A 22,473-nucleotide genomic window follows, 5' to 3' on the forward strand; every position below is an offset into this window, starting at 1 on the left:
ACTACACCACACTGGCTCACAGGAAAAGTCTTTCTGGGATAGATGGTGCACTCTCCAGGGCTGGCGCCAGTACAGTCATACCATGGATTACAGATGCTTCAGGTTGTGTGTTTTTTGGGTTACGGACATGCCGAAACCCGGAAGTACTGGAACGGGTTACTTCCAGGTTTCGATGGTTGCTCATATCCAGAAGTGCTATATTGCGCTTTGCGCATGCACAGAAGCGCCGAATTGCAACCCGTGTGTGCGCAGACATGCCGCTGTTGTGTGCGCAGACAGAGAGCTATTTCCCATCAGTGCAGACAACACTGAGATAGATGCAGTGGCGTAGCATGGGGGGTGCAGGGGGGGCCCGGCCGCACCGGGCGCAACATCGGGGGGGGGGGCGCTCGCACTCGCAGCTCTCTGCCCCTACCTGGCTCACTCTCTCACTGCAGTGCTGGCTGTGTGAATCTGAACCGAGCTGCCGGGTCGCCGCCCACTGTGGAGGGGGTGGGTGCCAGGCGTGCGGTGTGGAGAGAGAGCGAGGGACTATCTGGGGGAGGGACACTGCAGCGGCCACCCAGCGCAGCGCTGAGCGCGGGAGAGAACCACACCAGACCAGACCAGGCAGCAGCAAGAAGAAGCTGGCAGCGGCGGCAGGTTAGGGGTTAGGGGGCGCAAATTACTTGCCTTGCCCCAGGTGCTGACAACCCACGCTATGCCGCTGGATAGATGGACCAGTGGCTTGACTCAGTATAAAGCCTGTGGCTGCAGGTGAAGCAGTGGCTGGTGGGCAGCCAGACTGGGGTGGTCTGCAGATGTGCCACCCCTCCTGTTCTGCCGCCTGAGGCCAAGGTCTCCGCGTGGCTAATGGGTGGGCCGGCCTGGACTTTTCACGCATGAAGGCTCTGGCGCGATCACTTTCAAATGTGTGTGAGAGCCCAGAAGGTTACAACAGAAGCAGTCCTAATCCCAGCTGTTAAACCTCTCCCAAACTTGCATTATATCCAGATATCTAGTAGCCAGTTGTCTACAAATCAGGAGTTCTTTCCTTCTCTCTGTCTGCCTCCCTTGAAAGGAGAAATCCCAGCATTTCTGATAGATGACAACGGTTTAGGCCCCCGGAGAGCTCAGTTTCGCCCACGTTTGAGTCGTGAAATTGGCCGCAGGTTGGGAATCTGATACACATCAATGTGATTTCACGGTGAGACAGTCTAATGGAAGATAAAAGGAGCATAGGTTAATGCTGTTAGGTTAAGGCCTTTCCTGCTATCCAAGACACAGGAACATTTTAAGGATAATCCAAGACCTACATGTTGGGAAAATGTGGAGCTGTTTTTCCAAGCCCCAGAAAAACCTGGTAGCTTTTGCTCCCAACACACAAGCTATGAGGTGTACGGGACCTTTCTGTACTTACAGTTTGTAGTGGTACAATTGGTGTTTTAACCAACATTTTTCAGAGCAAATCTGGAGCTAATTGTCTGCACCTTCAGTCCCACATTGCTGTTACCAGAGGGTACAGTTTTTTTCTTTCTACAACAATGGCAGATTACACCAGAACTGAGGAAAGTTCTGTGGCCACAGTCACATTCTTTATGTATATAAAGTGCACATGATTTCAGGAATTGTGTGAGTGGTTAGATAGCAAAAATAAGTAGCAGGTCTGGGGTCTTTATCTGAACTGGGACCCTGGTAAGGGATGTGGGAGCTATAACCCTGTGCCCCCACACCAGTCCTGCTCTCGATTGGGTCGCTGCAACCTGCTCTTTGCATCAGAAAGGAAACTTTTCTGGCATAATAAAACATCGCAACACAGAGAGACTCACACAGACAGTGGATTGTGAATGGTTTAATGCCCAGTCACTAAAAATTATGAAGCTAAAAAGTCTAAAGTATTTTTTTTTAAAAAAACTCACATGTATGAAACAAACTTAAAGATGAACTAGAAATCACTACCCCAAAGTGAACTTAATTCATGATCACTCCCCCTGGCAATGATGGGAATGACTTTCAGGTTTAGTGCAGAGATTTTTGAACTGATTTGTACCTATAAATGGACCTATAAATTTTGGATTTATAGGATGTACCTATAAATTTTGGAGGATCTGGAGTAATGCAACCCCCAAGACAAGGAGGTAAGTAGCTATACAGTGGTACCTCAGGTTAAGAACTTAATTCGTTCTGGACGTCTGTTCTTAACCTGAAACTGTTCTTAACCTGAAGCAACACTTTAGCTAATGGGGCCTCCTGCGCTGCCGGAGCACGATTTCTGTTCTCATCCTGAAGCAAAGTTCTTAACCTGAGGTACTATTTCTGGGTTAGCGGAGTCTGTAACCTGAAGCATCTGTAACCTGAGGTACCACTGTACAACCTTTAGAAGACAGTTAGCCCTGTATAGTTATGTTTTTATATATGTTAGAAGCAGCCCAGATTGGGCTGGGGTATTAATAATAATAATAATAATAATAATAATAATAATAATAATGGAATAGGACATCCCTATTTTCATCCAAGAAATAGGATATGGAATCTCAAGGCCTTTGAGAGGCACAGCTAGCTCTCCCTTTCTCTCTTTCTCCCCGCCCCCCAGGCTGCTGAATAAAATAAGTTCCATAATGCAAGGAAAATCCATCCTAAGCTGTTCGTGCTTGGTGGTTCTTTGGGGCCCGGCTGCAGCTGTCTCCATTTAATACTCCCTGCCTGGAATCCTTGTGTGCACAGCTGGCTGGATAGCGGCACCTGCATGACACTGACAGCCCTCCTCTCTTAGAAGTCCGTGGAGAGGCTGTTGCCACTGCCGTCGACATCTTCCTTATTGGCAAGCCCCCCCCCCCAGCCCCCCGAAAGAAGGGGTAGATAGGAGTGCAGGAAATTCAGCAGCAGCCAGGCTGAAATCACTATGAGAAGAACCCAGGTGAATTCGAGCGCAGTTGCCATCAGAATATTTCTCCAATGAAAATCGGGAAGTCCTATTCCATCGTAATAATTTTACTATTTATACACCACACATCTTATTAGGTTGTGCCAGCACTCTGGGCAGCTTCCAGCATATATAGAAACGTAATAAAACATTAAACATTAAAAAAAAAAAAAAACTTCCCTATACAGGACTGCTTTCAGACAGCTCAGGAGTTGGATAACTCCATATCCTCCAACATTTCTCCAATGAAAATAGGGACATCCTAAGGAAAAGCTCATCTCGACAGGGTGAGCTCCCGTTGCTTGGTTCCTGCTTCTGCCAACCTAGCAGTTTGAAAGCACGTCAAAGTGCAAGTAGATAAATAGGTACCACTCTGGCGGGAAGGTAAATGGCGTTTCCATGCGCTGCTCTGGTTCGCCAGAAGTGGCTTAGTCATGCTGGCCACATGACCCGGAAGCTGTACGCCGGCTCCCTTGGCCAGTAAAGCGAGATGAGTGTCGCAACCCCAGAGTCAGCCACGACTGGACCTAATGGTCAGGGTCCCTTTACCTTTAAGGAAAAGCGAGACATTCCAGGATCAAATCAGAAACCGGGACGGCTTCTCCAAATCAGGGACATCCCTGGAAAATAGAGACACTTGGAGGGTCTGTAACAGGGGAAAGGAGCTCAATGTGTGCCCAGTGTTTTTATCACTAGAGATTCTTCCAAGACTTGCAGGCCCAGGCACAGTGTACCTTTCCCTATGGAGAAAGATTGATGTATTCACCAGATAACAGATTGACACAACAACTTTAAGGGATTAAAAATTGGCCGCAGCTTTATTGATTACAGATGTAGGCAGGCTTTGGCTCAGGCACTGGGCGTGTATCCTGAATTAGCCTTTGGGCTGAAGGCGGGAATTTAATCAGGGTCGTGCCTGGGTTAAGGACCATCTCAAGACACAAGTCAACTAAGCTGGCCCTCCCCAGGTTGCTACTGGGTGTTCTATGGCCTGTATGCCCTCCTCTTGCCTCCAGGACAGAAACCCCTGGAGTTTCCGCCCAGACCCCTTTTCCAGGGTGCCTTGTGATATCACGCCTGCATGAGGTAGGATGATGCACGAAATCACCCCCACACCTGTAATTAGACTAAGGATTCCAACCAATGCCTTATCTGCTGCAAGTTGCAACGACTGCTATGAGGAAGGTAAAACCTACAAATGGGTCCAATTTGTTTGAAGGCAAATTCCTTCCCCGCCCCAAATATGGTGATCCTTTAGAACAGGGGTCAGCAAGGTTTATCTTGCCTGGGCCAGATCGGTCCCACAGAGATCCCTCCGTGGACTGGATCGTGCGCGATTTTCGTCATCTGCGCATGCGCAGATGCATTTTTCATCATCTGTATATTATTTTCACTAACACAAACATTTTATGGACATTGTACCCCAGTACATACAAAATTTAAAAAAATGCACACATTACTTAGCTGGTGAACGACACTGCAAAATTTGGAGAAATGCAAATTTTGACGGATGGCTGTTACTCATTGTATCAGAAAGTGTAAACTAGGTAGGTTCACCTGTAAATGCAAACTGAATCCAATTTCTTCCCTGCCCCTAGTCCATATTAATGATTACTCGGGTTTATCTGATATTACTGGATGGATCAAGTTTTTATGTCAACCAATGTCCAATTCCTATAACTTGCAGTTGCTTGGTATCTACATTAAAGGTAAAGGGACCCCTGACCGTTAGGTCCAGTCGCGAACGACTCTGGGGTTGTGGCGCTCATCTCACTTTAATGGCCGAGGGAGCTGATGTACAGCTTCTGGGTCATATGGCCAGCATGACTAAGCTGCTTCTGGCGAACCAGAGCAGCGCATGGAAATGCCGTTTACCTTCCGGCCGGAGCGGTACCTATTTATCTACTTGCACTTTGATGTGCTTTTGAACTGCTAGGTTGGCAGGAGCAGGGACTGAGCAATGGGAGCTCACCCCGTCGCGGGGATTCAAACCACCGACCTTCTGATCGGCAAGCCCTAGGCTCTGTGGTTTAGACAACAGTGCTGCCTGCATCTACATTATCCCACTGCAAATTCCATCTTGACCACTATACACAGCTAAAAACTGAAAACCATGTTTTAAAGAGACCGAAGAAGACTGGGTTTAAAGGTAATTAGGACGAGGAGGGGGAATACACCTGTGGCGTAAACTCACTGGACCCGAGGGAACTGCGGTAGGAGTTACATTTATTTAACTTATTTTGGACTGCCGACGGTCTCACATTTTCTAGGGACATCATTAGGGTGATATACACAAGATATGGGTCTTTAAAGACTTTACAAGCTCGGTTTACAAGCTCTATAAAATTACAAGTTTCTACCCCCCGCCACAAAGGGAGGTCTGTAGCTTGCTTTATTTTGTGTTTAATGGGTATAAAGGGTAGCGCTGGTAACAGAGAGACAGTGTTTTAAGGAACAGCCTCTGGCCTGAGAGGAGAATCACCAGTAAGAAGTGGCAAGGCCTGGGAAAGACGGAGACCTCAGTGGGAGGGGCAGATCTGTGCCATTGTAACTAGGAAGGATATCCTGTCAGCAGAGAATCACATAGTGCTACTGCAGGTGGAAACAGTGGCACAGAGCTGGGGAACCCCTGGCCCCGGGGGTAGGCTTAATCAGGCCCTCAAGACCTCTCTATCAGGCCCTCAGAAGTCTTCTCAGGTGTCAGGGACTGTGCTGAGGAGGGCTGCACTGAGAAAGAATGGTGGGAGCCACCCCCTCCTCCTGATCCTGAATCTTCCCAGGAGCAGGAGGACAGTATAGATTTGGAACAGTGGTTTGCAGAGGGGCCTAGTTCAGAAGGCAGAAGCTGGGAAATACTGGATGGGGAGCAGCTAGCAGAAGAAACACTAGAAGAGAACAAGTTAACAGATTCACGGTCTCTGGATAGTATCCACCCCCCTTCCCCAAAGTGCTGATTGGGTGTCTCTGCAGAAAGGGACTCTGCTGGGATCCTGCTGCAGAAATAGCAATAGGTGTTTGACACACACTACAACCCTAGATCACTGCACCACTGCTTGCATCAAAATCTCCTTGAATGTTTTTGCTTAGCCGGAATGTGACCTTGAACTCTGACAATGCCTCTTGCTTGTCCAGATGGAAGCTAGAGAGGTGCATGCACATAGAAACTAGTCTAATGTTTAAAGGTTTAAAAATACATTTGTTGCTCCACCCACTTGCCCCCCACAGCACTGCAGCCCTGGAGTCCAAGACATTTCTCCCAGTCAGCCTTCGGCCAGCCTGCCCAAGATGGATCCCAGTCTTTCTTCCTCCTCCTCCTCCTTCCCAGAACACCTTGCTAAAAACTTTCTTTTTTTCTGTCACTTCAAACACACACCCCCATCACCATCTGTCTCTCCCTGCCCTGCCCTGCCCTGCCCTGCCAGCCAAAGGAATCCTCTCAGATCAACTCCTTTTGTCATGTTAACAGATTTGCTCTTCACTAAGCCAGCCCTGGGATTCCTTCTCCGGCACAGCTCTGCAGCTGGTACTTTCATCCGTATCCCGATTAATCAAAATCCTACAATTTATTAATTTCTAGGGTATAACAATACGTTCCCGCACAGAGAAAAACAGCAAGTTCAACAGGCCTTCACAGTAGTCTGAACCTTCATATGCTTCAGCTGCTGATATGTTTAGAACTTCAGATATTGTAAGGCAATTGGTTTTTTCCTAGGATATCTTTCAAACTTTGGAGAAACGGGAGGGGGCGTGTTACTAAATCAATGTGCTTTTTTGGGAGAGTGTTAAGCAGGAAGCAGGCTAGAAGCAGACCAGACATCACCCCCCCCCCCAAAAAAAAGGAACAGTGTTCAGATTCAGGTTTTGGGGTGGGGTTATGACTTGTTCCCTCAGGGATTCATAAATCCTCTCTGCAACTCTAATAATTTCAGCAGTGTGTACGCACCGCAACAGCAAATTAGACACCTCGCTCAGTTTAATATATCATAACATTCCTCTTTGGGAATGGAAAATAACATATATCCTGGGTCTGTTTGCCAACCGTCAACGCTATCAGTGAGGTGTGCGTTTTCTTAAAAGAGAGAGAAAGAGAATATAAGAGTCCTCCCAGACTCATTGAAATTTATCCAGCAAAAGTTGGGAGGAAAAGAAGGGGGGGGACCTAGACTCCGCAGATATTCTACACCAATCAATCAAGTCATGGAAAAGATTTGATGGACATGTCAAAGGGGCATTACCCAGCAAAGCTCCAGATGGACTGAGGCGTGTGGAGCGGCAAAGAGGAAGGAGTGATAGCCAGGGCAGCAAAAGGTCCAGAGTGCTCGAAGGAAAAATTGTTGCGAAGAAACACTGTCACTTTAAAAAACAACAACGATAGTTTGTTTTGGTTCTCCTTTATGCCAGACCACACAAGGACATTTTGCCCATTTCTGCAACACTTTGGGTTTTCAGAAAGCCCCCTTGCCAAAAGTAAATTATGTTTCTTCTGCTATAAATAGCTGAATTCAGACACACACACACACACAAAGTGTGACACTTTTAACGGTGCTTTGCAAAAGAAAACTCAGAAGGAGATCTGTACAGTGGAATAACAAAGCCATTTGCACATGCAATCCTTATTTGCTTTCTTCCATATTCCTCCCTCCTCAAAATATTTTATGATTTTCACTTACTTATTGCTTCCATGTTTTTATACAAGGAACAACAATTATACAAGGAGAAATAATTAACGTTCAACAATCCGACCCACCCCTAGCAGCCAAATGTCTATTGAATTATATTAACTTTTTAAGGCATTCTGGTTTTTAAACAAAGATTTTGTTCCCCCAGTTGCTATGTGCCATGGGATGGAGAGATCTGTCCATTTTGCTTTCTCTCAGTTTCTAGTTTTTCAAGTCAACTGCACTCAGTTCCTGCTTGCTAGCTGTCCATTAGGCATGGAAGGGAACTCTCTCCTTCTGCCAACAGGTGAACACTTTCTGCTTTTAACTGACTGCTTTTAATGAAACAGCTAGTGCCATGCTGCTTTTTATTGTAATTGTTTGTATGCTTCTATGCTTGTATGCTTTATAAAGTTTTAATTCCAATCAATGTTTAACTGTTTTTTAATTATTTCTATTCTATATTTTAGCAGTTCTTGTTTTTATCTGCAAGCCGCCTTGAGACCAATCAAAGGAATATCCAGGGGATAAATACATTATTATTATTATTATTATTATTATTATTATTATTATTATTATTGTAGTAGTAGTTGTTTATTTAATTAAATCATCCTGAAAAAGCACCAGCATTTTAGTGGTGATGTCTCCTAATACACACAGTTTTGTATGCAGTTTTGACCAATGTGCAATTTTTTGCAAGCAATCTCCCCGAATACAGTAATGCATTTTGGTAAGTTTTCCCTAACATAGCCATTCAATGCCCACTTTCCTCTAATATATGCATTTTTGAAAACATGGTTTGATTGGCGAACTGCGTCAGAAAATGTAAATATGTGTAAATTTGGAAGGATGGCTGCGTTTTGGAGCTCATGTTGTTTCGAAAACTGCAAATTCCAAACAGATTAGCCTTTAAGTTTGAATCAAATTTCTCCACCTTCTCTACTTTCTGTCGACACCTTGGTTGACCACTGTGAGGACAGGGTGTGGGGCAAAACGAGCTTTGGGGATGATACAGCCATGCACTTTTTCTATGTTCATGTTTTAAGATTCTGGGCATTTTGGGGAGACACGTTCTCTGTGTTCCTGGCTGCCCCGTCCTCAAGCTGGTGGACACAATACAGAGGGCTTTCTTAAGCATGGGTTGCTCTCAAAGCAAGTCTCATGTCTCCTGAAGCAAAGCATGATTAATGAGACAAAACTCATTCTCAACCCTCCGAGGGCTTGTGTTTCATTAGTGCCAACCAGTCTTGATTTGTGTGGCCAAATGGACATTCTCTGGAGTGGCAGCCCATGTCCCGTGACAAGGGGGCTTGGGGGCATCTCTGCTAAGAGACTGCCTGCTGGCTATTGGCTTCCCCACCCAGCTCTCCAAATCCCTTACCAATGTGCCAACGTATCTGCAACATTTTTAAGATGCTCCAGAGGGCAGACGTTGATAAATGATGCTCCTGCTCAACCCCCTGCTAATTTTGGACTTGCAGTGTTTACAAACAGCTGTTATAACATCCCGAAGGTCTACAGGGGAAGGGGGTGGGTGGAAAAAAAGAATATTCTCCGTTAAAGAAAAGGAGAGTTCTTACCTGGAAGGAGTCCAGGAATGCCACAAAGCACGGCCAAGGATCTCCTCTCCCTTCCTGCCTGCTCCAGACTGCTCCTTGCTCTGGTGCACTTTAATGGGGGATGTTAAGAATGTATCGTTTATAGCAGCTGCCGCGATCGTAGAAGGACTTCCCATCGCATCTTCCTTATGAATGCCAGCATCAGGTGGGCATCCATTCATAGACGCCACGGCTGTGATGGTAGCAACGGACCTTTATCAGCCGGATGCTATTTTGATATGTCCCCTAAGGCTGTCGGAGAGCGCTGGGTTTTTCCACCTACTGTTGAATTTTTAGACCCGGGTTCTTATCTGTGTCACCCTAAATAGCACCAGTGTAAATGAATGCCACGGTGCCATCTGAGCATGGAAACTGTAGCTGCACTGAGCTGCGTACAGCGTGCACATAATAATAATAATACTCCATCAAACTGCACGAAGGCATTTTGAGTTGACCTCTGGGGCTTTGTCGGAATTATCCAGCAGGATGCAGGCAACCTCTACAATCTGCTTCAAGATGCCAAGATTTATTAATTAGATTTATTTCTTCCCCAAGAGGCTGAAGGTGGCGAATGCAATTCCTCACCCCACCCCTTTGCATCTAGCACTATCTATGTTCATCTGCAGGAGCTCTCCAGAATTTCAGATTTATCGCCCTAACTAGAGATGCTGGGGATCAAACCGGGGACCCTCTGCACGCAAAACAGTTGCTCCACCACTGAGCCATGGTCCTTCCCAAGCCCTTGGCCACCTTGCAGGGTTAAGTAAGGTAAATAAAGTGGTGGCCTGCCCTCCCAAAACATTCAGATTTTTTTTTTACCCACTATGATTTTTTAAAAAATATTCCTTTTGTCCATAACCACCCAATGAATCATTGAGGGCTTTTATTTTATTTTTAATGCCTGCCGTAGCTCTAATCTCTTCCTGCATACCCAGCAGCGCTGGATAGAAAAAGAAAGCTTAAAGAGGTCTTTAATTAACACGAGAGGGACGGGTGCATATCGCTCTGCCCCAGCTGCTAGATAGGACTTTGGAGTGGTGGGTAGGATCTGTACATACTGTTCCTGTTTCAGCTGGAGTTATGCAGACAGGAGCCTGCTAGTGCTTCTGAATCTACGCACAGATGCCTTCTGCTAGTTTGGAACAGCGTGCAGAGTGCCTTTCCCCTGCCATCTGGGGAGAAGCAGTAGGGAAGGCACCGCCTTGCACCAGATCTGAGATGTTTTATTTTTCATTTCTTCATGAAATTTGAGACAGTTCCACGCAGCGCAAGGAAACTCAAAGCAGGCGCAGCTTGCGTTGCTATCAAAGCAGCGACTGGAAATGTTTGGAAGTTACATCTGACCACAAGGGTCTTTGCCAAATCGGAGGAAACAATTCACCACCTTGGTCATTAATATCAGCAGTGGAAGGGGCAACTAGGTAATGGAGAACGTTGTCCCGGAAAGTAGAAGAAGACACTGTGATCTTCGAGCTGGAAAAATTTTCCTTACCCCTGAAATAAACGATGCCTTTCAGAGGACAGTCCCTCTGAAAGCCCTTCAGAGAGAAGTTTGTGGTCCGAAAAGCAGGGTATATATGACCATTCCAGAATCATAAAATTGTCACGTTGGAAGGGATCCCGAGGATCATCTACTCCAACCCCCGGCAATGCAGGCATCTTTGGTGCAATGTGGGTACTCGAACCCACAACCCTGAGATTAAGAATCCAGTGCTCTATCAACTGAGCGAGCCCCGTGCGTTTTGAATTTTGAAATTTGAATTTTGGCACCTTTTAGAAATTAATCGCAATCTAACAGTTCTTTTTTCTGGGGGTACTCAAAATGTTAAATGTTAAAAGTGTGGCACTAACTGTAACAACTTCTGCATGAGTAGTTGCCCATTTTATTCTTAAAAACAAAACAAAAAACACTGCTATCTAGATACTGTAAGAAAACTAATGGCCACCAGTATATTTTTAGCATTGGGTAGGTTTGCACAGTTGCCTCCAAAAAAAAAGAGGAGTGAATGAACAAGAGAAAGAGGTGCAAATACAGACAAACTGATCTTTGTTAAGAAATCTTTGACGCTTTCAAAGGTGTGTGTGTGTGTGTGTGTAGAAAGTGTTTATTGCATTTCATTAGGAGAGACTAAGTTTTGCTTTTTTTCTTCCATGGCGGAGACTTGAGAGGCCACTTCAGTTAATCGAGGATACAGAACGGAGCCAAATCAGATGTTTTTCCTATCAAGGCCCTTTAAAAAACAAAAAATTAAGATGGCTGTTTAGAGTCTCCAATGGACCAAGGTTCATTAAGGCTGTTAACATCCCAGAGCCGCTGTCTTCTGACCCTCCTCTCGGTTTGGGTGGCCTGAACGAGACTCTCCCCAAGGGTTCATTACAGGTGGTAGGCAGACAGGCCTGGAGCCTAGGCCATACCACAGAGCCCTGAGAGAAATGTGTTTCCCTGACCAAAAAAGCACAATCTTATATTCTTAAAAACATTCCAGCCCTGTCTGGGTGTTCCTCTGCATGCATTCCTGTACGTGGGATTATTATTGTAGAGAATTTATAAAGTCATTCATTTCTCTGGAAGTGTACGGCGCGGGCTCTGCTTGAATGGTCGGGCCTAGCGCGAAAACCCCGAGCCATGTGGGCCTATAAAAACACAACAGTAAATAAATCAGCAGGGAGAATTTACACTTTGTCCTTCTGATTGTTTTTACACTCCATGGCTCAGAAGCAGAGCCCAGAGTGTAAAATAAATAACCTTGTGGCAATGCTCCACTAGCCTGTTAGTAGCAGGGCGAGACCCAGATATATTTACAAGCTGTGCTCTCCAGGCAAAAGCCAGGCGAGGCTGCAGAGGCAGCACAGGAGGGCGATGTATTCGGTGGTTCATTATTTTGTCATACATCAGAGTTTTATTACATGGCTGTCATGGCCAATGCTTTCAGGCCAGAGCGACAGAAGAGTTATACATTTCTGGAGCAGGAAATTCAGGCGCTGCCATCTTTTCTTCACCTCCCTCCTTCCACAGTTTTGCTCTCCTGCCCTGAACTCTGGCATGGCGGTGTTCAGTATGGCCATTCCAAGACTGCCATATTTGAAGTCCCTAAAATATCAGATCAAGAATTTCAAGAAGGCTGCCCATGTTTTCTGGAACAGCCCTTACTTGTTTCCGGAAACAACTGAAGGCATTTCTTCTTTCGACAAGCTTTCTGACGGGATGAAAGCATCCCGATTGTTTATCCCGTATTCCTTTTAGATCTATCTTTAGTTGGGTTTTGTACTTCTTTCGAAACTATTTTTAGATGGTTTCATGGCATCCTTGCAAAATTGCCTTGAGACTCAGCGCGTAAGGCAATTCATAAATCGGTAAACCAACAACAGTGCTGTTACAAAGTTTAGTGCCAGGAATGCTGCATCACCAAAATGGATGTTTGTATGGGATAGGAGAGCATAAGGCCTGGGTGGAATGTACACACAATTTTTTTAAAATGCTGTGAAAATGCTTTTTTAAAAACAAACAAAAACGTTTTGAAAAATACATTGAATTTGCTATAGCTCACTGTCGCCATCTAGTGTCACATTTGTATATTGCACTTTCCAACACATTTTAAAGCTGAGTCCCTGGGCTCTGTATCCAGACCTCAGCCACACCTCTCTGCGGGCCACAGCCCTCACTAATCCTCCTTCACCCCCTCCTGAAGTGCTAGCTGGATAGAGTTATGTGCATGTAGAGAGCTCTCACTTTACATGGCTCTAATGTGTTTATTTCTTGCATTTATATCTCACCTTCTTCTCCAAGGAGCCCAAGATGGCATACATGGTTTTCCCACTCCCCACTCCACAATGACCCTATGAAGTAGGTTAAGCTAAGAGTGAGTGAATTGCCCAAGGTCTCCTAGTGAGTTTCATGGCCAAGTGGCGATTTGAACCTTGCTCTCCCAGGTCCAACACTCTAGCCAAGACACTACACACCTAGCATTAAACAGTGGAAGCCACAACTATTACTCTGCCCCCCAATTCATGGCCTACCAATGGGGCTGTGAAAGTGGAAGGGGCATTTTTTGTTCAGTGCTGTGTCCTGGCAACCTCAGAGTTGGCATACCTGTCAGTGTACGCCACTTAAAAGCTTGCACAACCCACAACCCACTTCATTTTGTCTACCTGGCAAGTTCTTCTTGAGAGACCCATGATCCACTACTTGGCAGGATGTACAAACATCTTGTACGTGGTGCCACCTGACAAATAATATTTCGGTGGCACAAGAAAGGATTCTGTTGAGTATTCTGGAAACAAGTCCCTTCTAGCAATTTGATTTCTACTTGAGCTGCTAAGAAGTTCTTCTTGAAGAGGAGGTGAGGGGAGAACAGCACACACAGTGGTACCTCCAGAGAAAAGTCTTTCTTGCGTTCTGAAGAACTAATGAATACAAAGTCGTGTTATAGACAGATGTCTCTCGTCGGCTTTACTCAGAAGCGAGAAGGAAATTCTGATGTTCTCCATCATCACGGCACCAGGTCTTTGGGTAGCAACATGTTTATTTAACAAGCTCCCTTCCTAGACTAGACCTTGCCCTCCACTAGAAGCTTCTTTTTTTTAAGCCTTCTTTGCAAGCTTTGATGTTAATTTAGAGTCAGAATTGGTTCAGAACAAGGGGAATGAATGGGCGTCTCCACACAACAGCTTACTGTGGACTTATTGTGCCCATTCTTACATATTTTGCACAGTATCCATGTGACATCATCATCATCAAAATGGCTGCCAGTTAGTTACCAATCAGGGTTCAAAGTACTGGTATTGGAGTACAAAGCCCTATGCAACTTGGGCTCTCGGTACTTTAAAGATTATTTCACACCATATAAACCCAACCAATCACTACATTCTGCAGGATGCAAGAATTTAAGAGGAGCCCTACTGGATCAGGCCAATAGCCCATCTAGCCCAAAATCCTGTTCTCAAAGTAGCCAACCAAATGCCTGTGAGAAACTCAAAAGCAGGATTCAGGCACAAGAGCCGTCTCCCCTCCTGTACTTTCCAGCAACGGGTATTCAGAAGAATTGCTGCCTTCAATCATGGAGGCAAAGCATCACCATCAATGTCCCTGTCCTCCATGCATTAGTCTAACCCTCTCTAAAAGATAAATAGGTTGGTGGCTGTCACTACCTCCAGTGGGAGTGAGTTCCATAGTTTAACTATGTGCTGCATGTAGTTTCATTTATCCGTCCTGAATCTTCCAAAATTCAACTTCATTGGATATCCATGAGTTCCAGTGTTATGAGAGACAGAGACAGAGGGAGGGAAGAAGAAGAAGAAGAAGAAGAAGAAGAAGAAGAAGAAGAAGAAGAAGAGGAGGAGGAGGAGGAGGAGGAGGAGGAGGAGGAGTTTGGATTTGATATCCCACTTTATCACTACCCACAGGAGTCTTAAAGTGACTAACATTCTCCTTTCCCTTCCTCCCCCACAACAAACACTCTGTGAGATGAGTGGGGCTGAGAGACTAGCCAAAGTGTGACTAGCCCAAGGTCACCCAGCAGCTGCACGTGGAGGAGCGGGGAATCGAACCCGGTTCACCAGATTACGAGTCTACAGCTCTTAACCACTACAGTGGTACCTCTGGATTCAAACGGGATCCAATCCAGAGCCCAGTTCGCATCCTGAAGCGAACGTAACCCGCGTCTGCGCATGTGCGGGTCATGATTCGCCGCTTCTGCGCATGTGTGTGACGTCATTTTGAGCGTCTGCGCATGTGCGAGAGACAAAACCCGGAAGTAACGCGTTCCGTTACTTCCGGGTTGCCGTGGAACGTAACCTGAAAACGCTCAATCTGAAGCGTATTTAACCTGAGATATGACTGTACACCACAGAGAGAGAGGGAGAGAGAAACTTCGTTCTATTTTCTCCATGCCATGCGTATTTTTATAAACCTTTCTCATGTCACCTCTCACTCAACTTTTCTCTAAACTAAGAGGTCCCAGATGCTGCAACCCTTTTTCCAACTCTGCAATATCCTTTTGGAGGTGAGGCAGCCAGAACTGTACACAGTATTCCAAATGTAATTGCACCATGGATTTGTATCACAGTATAGGATGCCCTGCTAATGCCATCCTGTCAGGAGGCCCATTGTGCGTGATGTCCGAACTGGGCCTTTAGTGTGGTGGCATCTATACCCTTTGGAACTCACTCCCGTTGCATATAAGAAAGTTGCCTTTTCTGTCTTTTCTTTTGCTCCTTTTAAAGGTGTTCTTCTTTCAACAACCTTCTAAAAACGTTATCCCACTTGATTCTGTTGTTCTTTCTTTCAGACTGTTTTTATATTTATAATAGTTTGCTTTTTTATATATTTTTTAAAAAAGCTTTTAAAATTTACGTAACTGTTTTATAGATCTCTTTACTATATCGTAAATCATTTTGGGATATCTCACAGGAAGCAAGTTGTGAATGAAATAAATAAATAATCAACATACTAGCCCATACTTTTTCTTCATTTAATCCAGATTTTCCTTACCACAGAAAATCTAATAAATTAGGGGGGAACCTGATATACATCTGTGGTGACTGCTGGCATGGAAGCCCCTTAGTACATTTTTGGGGAGTGGGCAGTTTGTCATGTGCATGGTAATGTTGCAGTGGGTAGCCTCTGGTGTAGTTGTTTGGGGTTTGGGGATAACTGGATCCAATTACCTATGGAAACACATTTAGTATGCAGAGGAAGCAGTGCTTGATGAGTGACTGTTGGGTAAAGAGTAGTCTTTACACATTGCAATCACACACAGAGAGAGATGCTTTCAGAATAAGAAAAACAGCAAACTGGTTTGTTGTAGGAAATACACAACTTGGATTGAAAATTTTCTTGTTCTAGATTAACTAACTACTCTAGAACAAGGCAGCCATGCTTGCTCCATCATTCTCTCAGAGGAAAGCTCCAAGGTGACATCGCATCTTGAGGTCCGAGAGAGAAGTGTGAGGAGCAGGAACTTGTAGAACAGGATGGAACTTAAGAACATCAGTCTAAACTTCAAGGGAGACAGAGGTCAGCTGAGACATTAAAGGTATAGCCTGGGAATGTGGATGTCTCTCACTCTATATATGTTAACCCCATGCACACTCCTCTTCTGCAAGCTCAGACCCTCCAAGTGTCCCTATTTTCCAGGGACAGTACCAGATTTACAGAAGCTGTCTCGGTTTTTCATATGATCTCAGAATGTCTTGCTTTTCTTTAGGACGTCCCTGTTTTCATAAGAGAAACGCTGGAAGGTATGATAGTAACGTTAAATAAGTTGGAGTTCTTGTTATTAAATATACCAAGAAGAAAGCACACCAAGAACTCAGGCCAATGTAAGTTTCAATAGTGGGAGTGGTCCCTACTCGCAAATCAATAGTCAATTGTAACAAAAACTAATCCATTCAAAAGTATGTATTCCGACAAAGATTACAAACTCAAATAGAGATTACAAACTCAAACGCACAGAAAGGCTCAAGATACACGTTGATCTACCCACATGTAGTTGTTATCTCTGAGAAACGTAGAAAATAACAGGATATATTTATCCAAAAGTCTTCAAACTTACACAACCCTTTAAAAATTAGCTGATGAAGGTGAACACATCGAAACAGGGCTCTGTCCTGGTTTCTGATCCATAATTGACTTCTGACTTCTGCTCAATTATTGAAACTAAGATCTTCACGTCGAATATGACTATGGACTAACATGAACTTATCTCTACTCATAAACTCTTATCTCTAATTCTGTAATGAATTATTGTGTTATACATATCTTTATGAGTTTGTAATCTCTATTTGAGTTTGTAATCTTTGTCAGAATACATACTTTTGAATGGATTAGTTTTTGTTACAATTGACTATTGATTTGCGAGTAGGGGCCACTCCCACTATTGAAATTTACATTGGCCTGAGTTCTTGGTGTGCTTTCTTCTTGGAAGGTATGATAGGACGTTACTATTTTCATTGGAGAAATGTTGCAGGTATGGAAAAGGATGTCGTCAGAGCTGCTGCTTCGGCCGGAACTCGACGGAACTCAGTTCCAGCACCTCTCAGGTGAGCGCCATTGCTATTCTAAGAGAGGTAAAGGTAAAGGACCCCTCGACGGTTAAGTCCAATCAAATTCAACCATGGGGTGTGGAGCTTATCTCCGCTTTTAGGCCGAAGGAGCTGGCATTTTCCTCAGACACCTTTTCTGGGTCATGTGGCCAGCATGACCAAACCGCTTCTGGCGCAACAGGACACCGTGACAAGTTCCAGAGCGCATGGAAACGCCATTTACCTTCCTGCTGCAGCAGTAGCTATTTATCTACTCTCACTGGTGTGCTTTCGAACTGCTGGGTTGGCAGGAACTGGAACAAAGCGACAGGAGCTCACCCTGTCATGCGGATTCGAACTGCAGACCTTACAAGGTGTTCATGGTGAGTTCTGGCACCTCTTTTTCTTGAAAAATAACACTGGCCGTCCCTATTTTCATCAGAGAAATGTTGGTGGGTACGCAAGCTGAGTTGCACGTAAACTTCCAAAAAGAGAGAACATTTTCAGCCTGAGGGCTGCATTTCCTTCTGAGCAAACATTTAGTAGCCGTATGCCAGTGCTGGGCAGGGTCAGAGGCAAAGTGAGCACAGCAACGAGTATAATTTTAACATTTGTACAGTACGCTAGCTTCTACACACACACACACACACACACACACACACACACCTCTGTCCTCCATCCAGGGAAGCAACAGGCATTATCAGAATTCAGGGAGATATCCCAGGACCATGCAGAGCTGGTCTGAGGCCTGAGGCGGAAGTCTTGTTAGAATAAAGTTATAAACTCAAAGAAGCAGCCGAACCCTTGTGGGACTCCCCCTCCCAGCCTGCTTAGCTGTCCGAGGCAGGGGTCAGCAAACTTTTTCAGCAGGGGGCCGGTCCACTGTCCTTCAGACCTTGTGGGGGGGCCAGACTATATTTTGAAGGGGGGGAAATGAACGAATTCCTATGCCCCACAAATAACCCAGAGATGCATTTGAAATAAAAGGACACATTCTACTCATGTAAAAACATGCTGATTCCCGGACTGTCCGCGGGCCAGATTTAGAAAGCGATTGGGCTGGATCCGGCCCCCAGGCCTTAGTTTGCCTACTCATGGGTATGAAGGAATGCTAGAGTTTGTGGTAGGGTGACCTAGAGAGAGGTCTGGAAAAGCCCTCCAAGTCAGCAGCCATCCCTACAGCTTTTGGGAGCTCATTCCAAAATTCACAAGGCATCTGAAGCAACTGCTTAATGATGTTTCATAACAGTGTTTCGGTTCTGTGACTCACCCCAGAATCAAAATCAAGGCAACCCCCAACGTTCAGATTGGGAAGGCTTTGATTATCAGGACATCGGAGCCACATCCTAACCGCCAACCAAGATGCTCAGTAATCATGTTTTTAAAAGCCACACATGTTTTCTTTGGAAGAAAGAGTCTCTCTTGAATTCTCTGGTTGTACAGGAGGTTATTTTAGCTTTATCTGTTTGGCTGCATTAGAGCCCAGATTCCAGCTACTTGGTTTAAAACTGGATATTCCCTGAGCTGTTGCACTCCTGAGTATTTTGGATTTGGTCGTCCGCATAAGTAACAAAAATAAATATACAGCGAAGGAGCTGCAATTTAACAGTACACCAATCTACATGTTAGGATCCAAACTTTCTCCTTTATTTTTTATGTATGACTAGCACATGTATGGGGGGCGGGGAGGAACCCAGCATTTATGTTGTATAACAGCCGAGGTTGTAATTTCAAGAGAACCACAAAAAGTGTAGGCTAAAGAAAGAAAAATAGACAATTCAAGTCCAATTATGTGATAAAAGCCAATAGGTCTGCCTTGGCTACAAAAATTGTGATGGTTCCCTAAAGTCTAAAATTAATCTTATACAGAATCATGAAGGTTGTTTTCTTTTTTTTTTAGAAAGAAAGAAAGAAATTCTGCTCTATGATTTTGATGATTATGGTAAATTAGTGGGCAGCTGGCTGTTGGACCAATCCACATAGCAAGCCCAACCAACCATATTAACAGTTCAGTTCTTGCATCTTTGAAGTATTTTTAAAATTAACATCTGTCTTTCTTTTCAAATTGTCTTCTATCCATAATGTTATGCAATTTAACATACAGTGGTACCTCGGGTTAAGTACTTAATTCGTTCCGGAGGTCCGTTCTTAACCTCAAGCACCACTTTAGCTAATGGGGCCTCCTGCTGCTGCCGCACCACCAGAGCACGATTTCTGTTCTCATCCTGAAGCAAAGTTCTTAACCCGAAGCACTATTTCTGGGTTAGCGGAGTCTGTAACCTGAAGCGTATGTAACCTGAAGCATCTGTAACCGGAGGTTCCACTGTAGTAGAAGCCGCATTCAAAACGCAGAGGAAGTAAAATGTTCTTCTGAAGGGACTAATGCAAATTGGATGGGAGGGGAGAGAGAAGAGACACACATTTCAGCTTACAATAACACAGAGAAGGAGCAGCCCACCTACCACCTCCTCAGACCTTGACAAGGGATATAATTGCCCTACGGGAATTGTAACGGGATACAATGCCTTCCACCTCTGGGTTTCGAGTTCGAATTCCAAATCCATCTTAGCTCAGCAGCGATCAAAGGTCACTACCATCCAACTGCTGCTCAGTAGCTTATTTGAAACAAGACGGTGGTCGCCTCTTGGTTTCTAAAGGGAGAGGATTTTATTTTATTTTATTTTTAATCTTTTCAGAGAGGGGTAGCGATGGTTTAAAGACGTCTGCCTATCTCCATGGAGGAATCCTGAGGGCAGCATCTTGAGTAGAGATGTCAGAAGGCTTCGTTTTTCATTCCATCGCATGCAGTACTGTTTGCATTCTGCTGCTGTTCATCTTCCACCGCAAACTGCTAGGACTTGCCGATCAGAAGGTCGGCGGTTCGAATGCCCGCAACAGGGTGAGCTCCCGTTGCTCGGTCCCTGCTCCTGCCAACCTAGCAGTTCAAAAGCATGTCAAAGTGCAAGTAGATAAATAGGTACCACTGCGGCAGGAAGGTAAACAGCGTTTCCGTGTGCTGCTCTGGTTCACCAGAAGCGGCTTAGTCATGCTGGCCACATGACCCAGAAGCTGTACACCGACTCCCTCAGCCAATAAAGCGAGATGAGCGCCGCAACCCCAGAGTCATTTGCGACTGGACCTAATGGTCAGGGGTCCCTTTACCTTTACGTATTTTCTCTAGTTAACTTTTTACTTCTATCTTCAGTACATTTTATTTTATTTTATTTTATTGCTATGGCTAGTATAGGTAAAGGGTAAAGGGACCCCTGACCGTTAGGCTTAGTAGCCTTGCACAAAGAGATTTGCATTTCCTTTTCTTTTTTCAATGTATAGATTTGCATTCGGCATTTGGAAAGAAAGAAAGAAAGAAAGAAAGAAAGAAAGAAAGAAAGAAAGAAAGAAAGAAAATGAGAATAAAAAACAACAAAGCAATGGTCCATAGTTCGTACGCTTAGAGTTCCAGCATACAGTAGCTAGTGTCAGGCATGGACATGGGAGACCAGAATTCACCGATTATCCGGGACTTAGGGATGTTTCGAGGGACCGCGGTGGCAGTCAGTTATCGACAAGATGAAGCTATTTTTGCAGACCTGCTATGATTAGTTCACTCTAGGAAACAATTCCACTTGTATGGTCCTCCATGTGATTCCCAGAAAGCCATCTATTTAAGGATGCACTGTCCTTGTAAACGTATCTGTCTGAAACACAGGAAGGGGTTACAGGAGGCAAAAAGATAAATAACTGGTGCCCTGGGAGTGCCTCACCATTCCCAGAGTGCTACATGGCCTGATTAAAGCAAATGGAGCGCACAGGCGCTGCAAGTCCCCTTTTTTTACCAAGGAAGTAATCCTTACTGTTATCTGAGGTTCAGGCTGTGTGTGTGCCAATCCTTATGTAGGCAAATGGCTCCATTCACACATAAGAAAGAGGTACCTGCAGACTTGGGGAAGCGCTGAGGTCTGTAGAAAAATTGGAGTGGGGGCTAAAGCCATGACATCCTCACCCCCCCCCCAAACAACCAGTAAATGAAAGCTGAGCATGTTCAGTGGTGGGGAGAGAGAAAAAAACTGGAGGTGGGGGCATGGGATGGAGTGGCTTAAGTTATTGAAAAAGCAGCACAACACACTGCAACATTTTGTTGCAGATCCTACATGACCCTGCCATTCCTGGTCTTTGTCATTAGGAAGCCACTCCCTCTATTATTGCGTTGTTTTTGTTGCTGTTGCTGTTGTTGCTATCTCTTATTTAATAATAATAATAATAATAATAATAATAATAATAATAATAATAATAATTTGTTTATTTATACCCCACCCATCCAGCTGGGTTTCCCCAGCCACTCTGGGCAGCTCCCAAAAGAATATTATTATTATTATTATTATTATTATTATTATTATTATTATTAAGAAAGTGTACAGAGGCTACACGGTGGTGCTGTGGTCTAAACCACAGAGCCTAGGGCTTGCTGATCAGAAGGTCGGTGGTTCGAATTCCTGCGATGGGGTGAGCTCCTGTTGCTCGGTACCGCTCCGGCGGGAAGGTAAACGGCGTTTCTGTGCGCTGCTCTGGTTCGCCAGAAGCAGCTTAGTCATGCTGGCCACATGACCCGGAAGCTGTACGCCGGCTCCCTTGGCCAGTAAAGTGAGATGAGTGCTGCAACCCCAGAGTCAGCCATGACTGGACCTAATGGTCAGGGGTCGCTTTACCTTTACCATGAATTTGGCTCACCCTCTTTTAAAGCCATCCTAGTTGGTGGTGCCTCTTGTGGGAGCAAATTCACTGTTTTAACTATTTGACTTTCCATTTCCCTGAATCCCAGCTTGTTCCATACAAACAAGAGATCGTGGCTTAAAACAAATTCCGGTCGGTTTCTAAACAAATCCAGAGCCCCAAGCCACAGATTACGAAGCTGGCTTGTTTAACCAGAGTGTGTTTCAAACCACCAAGCTCTGTTTGTACACAAATGACAAGCCAGGATTAGGAGGGAAACTGCAAGGAAACTCCACAAAACCTCCTAGACCAGGAGGAGAGGAGCCAAAGACTTTGCCCAGGCTCCTAGATGACGCCTGTAGCACAAACCAGGGTTTAGTGTTACTTGTGAACCAGCCCCGTGATCTTATACCTTTACTGTTTTAATAATATAATTTGATGTTATATATACAGTCGTGCTTTGGAAGTCGAATGGAATCAGTTCCGGAAGTCCGTTCAACTTCCAAAACATTTGAAAACCAGATTGTGGCTTCTGATTGGCTGTAGGAAGCTCCTGCAGCCAATCAGAAGCTGTGGAAGCCCC

General features: G+C 44.9%; 1 long non-coding RNA gene across 2 annotated transcripts; it reads right to left on the reverse strand.

The window, feature by feature from the left end:
* Positions 1-11,245: 11,245 nt before the first annotated feature.
* Positions 11,246-12,595, reverse strand: LOC310833086. Of its 2 annotated transcripts, none has more exons than XR_014558554.1 (2): positions 12,310-12,595; positions 11,246-11,389 (listed from the first exon to the last, which is right to left on the reverse strand). It is a non-coding gene; the product is annotated as an uncharacterized lncRNA (long non-coding RNA). The 2 variants fall into 2 exon arrangements; XR_014558555.1 differs by having other exon boundaries at positions 12,116-12,595.
* Positions 12,596-22,473: the final 9,878 nt, after the last annotated feature.

The sequence above is a fragment of the Podarcis gaigeae genome, assembly GCF_964106915.1.
Source record: "Podarcis gaigeae genome assembly, chromosome: 16".
NCBI lineage: Eukaryota > Metazoa > Chordata > Lepidosauria > Squamata > Lacertidae > Podarcis > Podarcis gaigeae.